This window comes from Apium graveolens, chromosome 7, assembly GCF_009905375.1.
Source record: "Apium graveolens cultivar Ventura chromosome 7, ASM990537v1, whole genome shotgun sequence".
Taxonomy (NCBI): Eukaryota; Viridiplantae; Streptophyta; class Magnoliopsida; order Apiales; family Apiaceae; genus Apium; species Apium graveolens.
In genome coordinates, this window is record NC_133653.1 from 227,859,411 (window position 1) to 227,867,245 (window position 7,835).

Consider the following 7,835-nt stretch of genomic DNA (forward strand, 5'->3'; position numbering starts at 1 on the left):
TAAAACGGGTCTCCGAATCATTTTATAACTAAATAATAGTGCTCGAACACCCGAAAATAATTTTATAAGAATTATTGAGCCTGGAAAATAATTTAAAATAATATTTTAAAGCTCGAACTATTTTTCGGAATTTTTAAATCATAAGAAATAATTAACCCGAATTAAATAATCAATTAAAATTCATAAACTAAATAATTTGGATTTATTTTTGAATAATAATAAAAATAATAATCTTCAGAACTAAAAAAATAATATTTTCTTGGAAATTGGACAGCACCTCCTCTATTTCTTGGACTGCCAGTCGATATCATATTGACACAACCAACAATCAATACAATACTTTATATTTACGCGTATAAACACTCCAGAAATGAATAACACGGCCACCTGAACCAAAACTCGGATCAAAAGTGACTTCTCCAACAATTTCTAAAAATTATGAAATAAATATATAAACACCAACATGCTATAATATACACAAGTACGAAGGCGGGATTTCGGAATCATTACCCAAAATAAATTTTTGATCAACCCGAAGAGAAAATCTGATGTCCGCAAAATATCTCCCGAAAAATCCGAAATTAATATCCATAAACGTATACACGCTGAGATGCCATGTGGAGTAATCACCACCGTCATACTCCTTTTTAATGTCCCGAAAATAAATTAAAACGGAAATATGTCCCGCAAATTTTCTTCTCAAAACCTTGCAATATATATACATATGCGTAGGTATCGAAGCGCTGATCGTTTATATATATAATAATTGAAATTTGGACGAACTGTTTGTAAGATATGAATTTTTGAAAATCAAAAATAATTAAATACATACGAGAGAGAGAGAGAGAGGAGAGACATAAATGAAGGAAAGGGAAGGGGGATGACCAGGGGAGCACAGGCGGCAGGGAGGGGATTGGGGGTGAGGGGGTGGGGTGGTGCGTGGTGCTGGGGGTGGGGGTACTGGGGGTTTGTGTTTTTGTTTTTTTTTAGCCAACATAAGCTACGTGCTCAACAAAGGAGGTAGGCAGCTGCCACGTGCCTGCCCCTCATTTGCAGCCTTAACTTTGTCCCGCAATTTGCGTTTTAACGGATAAACTTGCAAGTAAAATTAACTTGAAAAATTACCGAAATACTTTTAAAATTCTCGGAATATTTAAAAACTAATAAAATAAAATTTTCATAATTTTTAAAACAGTTTTGACTCATGCGCTATACCCGCATTTTACAATTAACGAACCAAGCTGCACTTGAAATAAATTTAAAAAATCATGAAAATAGTCTTAAAATGTTACAAATATCCGAAAGTTTATAAAAACATAAATTTCTTAATTTTAAAATAATTTTTGAAATGCAATTTATACCCGCTTTTAGCAATTAAACGATTCAACGCGCGAGTAAAATTAATCCTAAAAATTCCCAAAATAATTTTAAAATTCTCAGAATATTCCAAACTTAAATAAATATGAGTTTTGTAATTTTTGAAGAATTTTGGAAGTAAATACGGATTTTACAAATAAATGAAATCAGAAAATCATATAGGGCTAAATAATTGATGAAATATTGATTTCTAAATTTTATAAAATCCCAAAAATAATTATTGTAATTACAAAGTCATAAAAATAATTTTAAAGCTAATTTAAATATTTATGAAATTAAATTTTCAATAAAATCACTTTTAAAGACAAAAACAAAATGATACGACTCAGTAATTAATAATACAAATAATCCTCAATCACAACTGAGTCCCACACAATTAATATTACATACAACACATAGCAGACAGAATATCCATCCAATCCTTAATATTACTAAACGAACTCAATTTACTGATATCAATAAAATGATCGGTTTTTAAATAAACTTTTGAAAATAATACATTTAAGGAAATATTTTCAGATATTAACAAGAATCGATATAACACTCAACAATTAGCACATTACCATTTAATTAACACAAACTCTTCAAATAGGAATAAAATATCCACCATTTTATTCCTTCTAAATCAGAAAATCACATAAACATATTCAAATATTACTAATAATAATTCTGAAAATACGGGATATCACAATCTACCCCCCTTATAAGGATTCCTTGTATAATAAAACTTTTACAGGAGTTTCACTGTGTACCACTGTTTCGTCTACATCCTTTGACCAATTCCTCAATAGAATCACTTTTACTGATCGCGAGAAAGAAGAATAGAGAGAAGAAAAGAAAGAAAGATAGAGAGAGAAATAAAAGAACAGATTGACTTCGCTATATGCCATTGATATTCTAATCGCATTGCAGTCCACTATCGTCCTTCGTAATTCCATCACATCGCCTTACTTTGACTTGACCAGGATACTCAACTTAACTTGATTGGCATACCTTCGAATGTTTGGGATGATAAAATCATGGAATTTCAAAAAGAAAAGAATTCAATACCAAAACAGAACAAAATCTGAATTTGAGAAAATGTATTGTTGAAATAGGAGAATAACTGAGAGATCGGTATGATCAAATGAACTTGGTATTGCGTGTCTAAATTAAGACAGTACTAAAGGTTGTTAACCTTCATGTATTCACAACACACACAAGTGATGGCATCCCATCCAACTCCTATGACACAGACAGGTATACCTTGTGTCCCCTATAGTTAGGGTTGTTCATCTCAGTCAGAATAAAAGAATATAAAAGGAATTCAAAATCAAATGAATAAACTGAAAAGATTTCAAAGCTGATATTTCTGAAGGAAATGAAATCCAGAGAACAAAAAAAAAATTCTGGCACAAAATGATTAAACGAGTGTTAGGGAATATATCCTCTAAATTAGTTTCCACACACCTTTTGAGCACCGAACGAAGATTATTCAAACATTCATCATACGAATTCCCAAGGACGGAGAAGTCGTCCATGTACACTTCGACATTATTTCCAATCATATCAGAGAATATAGCCATCATACATCTCTGAAAAGTGGCAGGTGCGCCACATAAGCCAAACAAAACTCTGCGAAAAACGAATGTGCCAAATGGACAAGTGAAGGTAGTCTTTTCTTGATCCTCTGGTGCAATGCAAATCTGATTATACCCCGAATAGCCATCCAGAAGACAATAATACTCATGACCGGCCAACCTGTCAAGCATCTGATCAATAAATGGAAGAGGAAAGTGATCATTTCTCGTGGCCTTGTTTAACTTTCTGTAATCCATGCATACCCTCCATCTTGTGACTGTTCGAGTGGGGATGAGCTCGTTCTTCTGATTTGCTACCACAGTAATACCTCATTTCTTCGGTACACACTACACAGGGCTCACCCATGAACTGTCAGAAATAGGATATATGATTCCTGCATCCAGCCACTTCAGAATTTCTTTCTTCACCACTTCTTTTATGATATGATTAAGTCGTCGTTGTTGCTCAACAGTTGGCTTATTACCTTCCTCTAGCAAAATTTTATGCATGCAGTACGAAGGGCTGATCCCTCTAATATCTGCTATAATCCATCCAATAGCCTATTTGAATTCTCTCAAAATCCTCAAGAGTTTGTCCTCCTCACTACCTGAAAGGTCAGATGCAATAATAACAGGTAAAGTAGATGCATCACCTAAAAATGCATACCTCAAGTGTTCAGGCAATGGTTTAAGCTCCAAAGTAGGTGCTTCCTCAATAGATGGTTTGAGCTTTCCTTCAGCATTCTTGAGATCAGAAGTACCAAGAGATTCAAATGGCATGTCTAGCTTTCGCCTCCAAGGAGAAGCATTTAGATATTGTAGTTGCTCATTGCCATCCTCATCATCACTGTCAAACTCCCCCACTAAGGCTTTCTCTAATGCATCAGATATTAGCATATGATCAAGTTCTGAAGTTACCACAGAATCAATCAAATCACCTTTAAGCACTCCTCATCTTCTGTAGGCAATTTCATCGGTTTGAATACATTAAAAGTCACATCCTGATCCTGCACCCTCATAGTAAGTTCACCTTTCTGCACATCTATCAAGGTAAGGCCTGTAGCCAAGAAAGGTCTTCCCAAGATTATGGGGATCTTCTTATCTTCCTCAAAATCCAAAATGACAAAGTCTGCAGGGAAGAAGAGCTTATCCACCTTTACTAACTCGTCCTCCATTATGCCTCGTAGATATGTAATAGAACGATCAGCCAATTGTAGAGACATGTAGGTGGGCTTTAGATCAGGCAAATTCAACTTTTTGAAGATAGACAACGATATCAGATTGATTCTTGCTCCCAAATCGCACAGGCATTTATCAAAAGATAACTTGCCAATGGTGCAAGGAATGGTGAAGCTACCTGGATCTTTAAGCTTTGGAGGTAATTTTTGTTACAGCACAGCACTGCACTCTTCTGTTAGAGCAACGGTCTCAAGGTCATCCAGTTTCACCTTCCTTGAAAGAATACTCTTCATGAATTTCGCATAACTAGGCATTTGCTCTAGAGCCTCAGCGAAAGGTATGTTGATGTGAAGTTTCTTGAACACCTCCAGAAACTTACCGAATTGCTTATCCAGTTTTTGTTGTTGCAATCTCTTAGGGAAAGGTGGTGAAGGATAGAGTTATTTCTCCCATGTATTACCCTCAGGCAGAGTGTGTTCAATAGTAGTCTTCCTTGGTCCCGCCACTTTCTCCTTTTGCTTCTTTTCTTCATCAACAACTTCAGCTTCTCCGTCTTTTGCTTTTTCAGCCTCAGCAAGTTTTACAGACCTTAAGGTAATAGCCTTGACTTGCACTTTAGCTTCCTTCCTGCCTGGCACTTTAGTATCACTGGGAAGTATGACAGGTTGACGATTTAGCACTGCATTGGCTATTTGGCCGATTTGATTTTTCAAGGTCTTGACAGAAACAGCCCGACTTTTGCACAATAGCTTGAGTTCCTCAAAATCAGCACTAGAAGGTGGAGCAGCACCTCCTTGTTGAGGATATGATTACCTTTGAGTATACTGTTATGGTTGCTGGAATCCAGGTAAATTAAACTATTTACTTATGCCTTGCTGATATGGTTGCTGAATAGCATTCTGAGTATTGCTCCATCTGAAATTGGGATGATTTCTGTTGTTAGGATGATAAGTAGCTGGCACAGGCTGCTGCGGTCGCTGGTAATTGTTCACATACTGAACATATTCATTAACAAGAGAACACTGATCCGTAGCATGAGAATCTGCACAAAGCTCACAGACCATAGCTATCTGATTGATTCCATAGGTGGCTAATGAATCGACCTTCATAGACAGCGCTTGGAGCTGCGCTGCAATAGTTGTAGCTGCATCAACTTCCAGAATACCTGCTACCTTTCCAGGCATCATCCTTTGAGTTGGGTTTTGATGCTCATTTATAGCCATAGTTTCGATAAGATTATAAGCCTCAGTATAGCTTTTGGCCCACAAAGCGCCTCCAGCTGCTGCATCGAGCATGGGCTGAGATTGGGCCCCCAAACTATTATAGAAACCAGTGACCACCATCCATTCAGGCATACCATGATGTGGACACTTTCTCAATATCTCCTTGTAGCGCTCCCAAGCTTCGCACATAGATTCTGTAGGCTGCTGCGCAAACTGAGTAAGAGCACTCCTCATAGCTGCAGTCTTTGCCATTGGATAGAACTTTACCAGAAACTTTTGCACAAGATCTTGCCAAGTAGTGATGGAACCAGCTGGTTCAGAATGTAACCAGTCCTTAGCTTTATCCCTCAGAGAGAATGGGAAGAGCCTCAGCTTGATAGCCTCATCAGTCACACCATTATATTTGAATGTACTACAGATCTCGACAAAATTCCTGAAGTGCATGTTGGGGTCTTCAGTTGCAGCACCTCCGAAAGAAACAAAATTCTGCACCATGTGAATAGTGCTCGGCTTGATTTCAAAAGTGTTAGCCTGATTATCCGGATGAAGGATGCTTGACTGAATGTCATCAATTTTTGGCCGAGAAAAGTCCATAAGAGCTGGATCTTCCGAAACTATACGATCACCCATGATTACTGGTTCTTTTTGCTCACTCTCTTTATCTGAATCTTCAAAATCTATCTTCTCCGGAATATCAAGAACTGAGTCTGTCTCCTCAGCTGTATCTAAAGTCCTCTTGCGAGTACGAGAACGTGTTTGCATAAACGCTCGCTAAAGTACCTGAAACACAATTGGAAACAATAAGTAACACGTCTTAATCAATGAGTCCTAATGACCACTAATGGTAAATGCATAAACTAAACAAATACGCCGAGTCCCCGGCAGCGGCGCCAAAAACTTGTCTGGGCGAAAAACACACGCTAATAATACATGCAAGTATACGCGTTCACAAGTAATATAGAATACTTTCTAGTTCGTTCCCACAGAGACTCAGACTAATTATGCTCAATTAACACTCACTCGCCAATGTATGATTACTTCTCAATGTCAAGACAATAACACGTAAATTGATTAACTAATTATAAACTAGATTTAACTACGAAAATTAAACACTTAATTGACACTTGAATTAACAATATTAAACACACAAGAGATCATAACTTCATTACTACTTCCTTCAATAGTTATCATTATTACCCTTAGCATGTAACAGTGATGAAATTAATCGAACAACACGAAACTAATAAAAGCCAACTTTCGTTGTACTAATACCATTCTACCAAACATCCACAATTAAGTTAGAAGTTGAATAGTCATCAATTATGTTGAGACCCTATATGTCTACAGAATTTAACAACATAACGATTTAAGAACAAGTTATTCCTTATGATTACACAGGGCAAGTAAAACGGTTAGAGTTACCCACTAATCATGCATACTCATACATGAACCTATGTTAGCATGGCAAGTTCTAAATCTCAAGATCCACCATCGCTTCACAAGAGATTAACACCCTATCTTATATGTTCACGACGCACACAAGACGAATAAGCACAACCAATACTAGATATCATACAATCATCACAAACTAAGGTATTAAACAACTAACTAAAGAATTCCATAGTAAATCTGTTACGACCCCATGATCACGATTAGCCCATGATTGAACTCATCGTCACCATGGGTTCAAATGAAAACATGATAATAACACACGAGAATAATTAATAAAACTACTTCTATTAAACCATAGTACGTCACAAGAGTAAATAGGTTCAAAGCAAAGAAAACTAGCATCCACTATTACAACAAATAAAAAGAATCACAAGGAACTATGCTTCCTCTTCGTTGCGATGTGCTAAAACGGTCTTCTTCATTATCTCCTTGCTCCTCGATTAATACCACGATTCAACACACGTGAAACGTCTCTGAAAACTAATCATATAGAAGCCCCACAAAACCCAGCCATCTAAGAAGTCAGAAGTCCAGTAGAACAAGAACTCTAAAAATCATATTCTAAATTCGCACCCCTGAGCGGCCGCCCAGCAATCCTGAGCAGGCGCCCAGCTTCCTGAGCGGCCGCCTAGCCAGGCTGAGCGGGCGCCCAACACCTTTCTGGAAAATTCATTTTTTTGCTCCCGTTCTTCGCTGCATTATGCTCCTAACTTCCCACTTGCAATGCCAAACACATACTAAGGCTTATTCTTGATGAAATCTCCCCACAAATACAAGTAATACCCTGAAATGCACAAACACTAGAAAAACGCATCAAATACACAAAATACTTGATTTCAAGACATCAATTTAAGCCATTATAAGACGTACTAAGTGGTATAAAATGCCACTTATCAGTGTCATGATCAAACTCTTGTTCAAGAACTCAAAAGCAGCTAGGAACTCGTCATCAAACTTGAACGAGACATCCTTCTTTAGAAGATTGCATAAGGGTTTAGAGATTTTAGAGAAGTCCTTGGTGAACCGCCTATAAAAACCCGTATGA

General features: G+C 36.9%; 1 non-coding gene across 1 annotated transcript; it reads left to right on the forward strand.

Annotated features, from left to right (window-relative positions):
• The first annotated feature begins 5,468 nt into the window (after positions 1–5,468).
• LOC141675699 (small nucleolar RNA R71) lies at positions 5,469–5,575 on the forward strand. The gene has a single exon (XR_012556339.1). It is a non-coding gene; the product is annotated as a small nucleolar RNA R71 (small nucleolar RNA).
• The last annotated feature ends 2,260 nt before the right edge of the window (positions 5,576–7,835 follow it).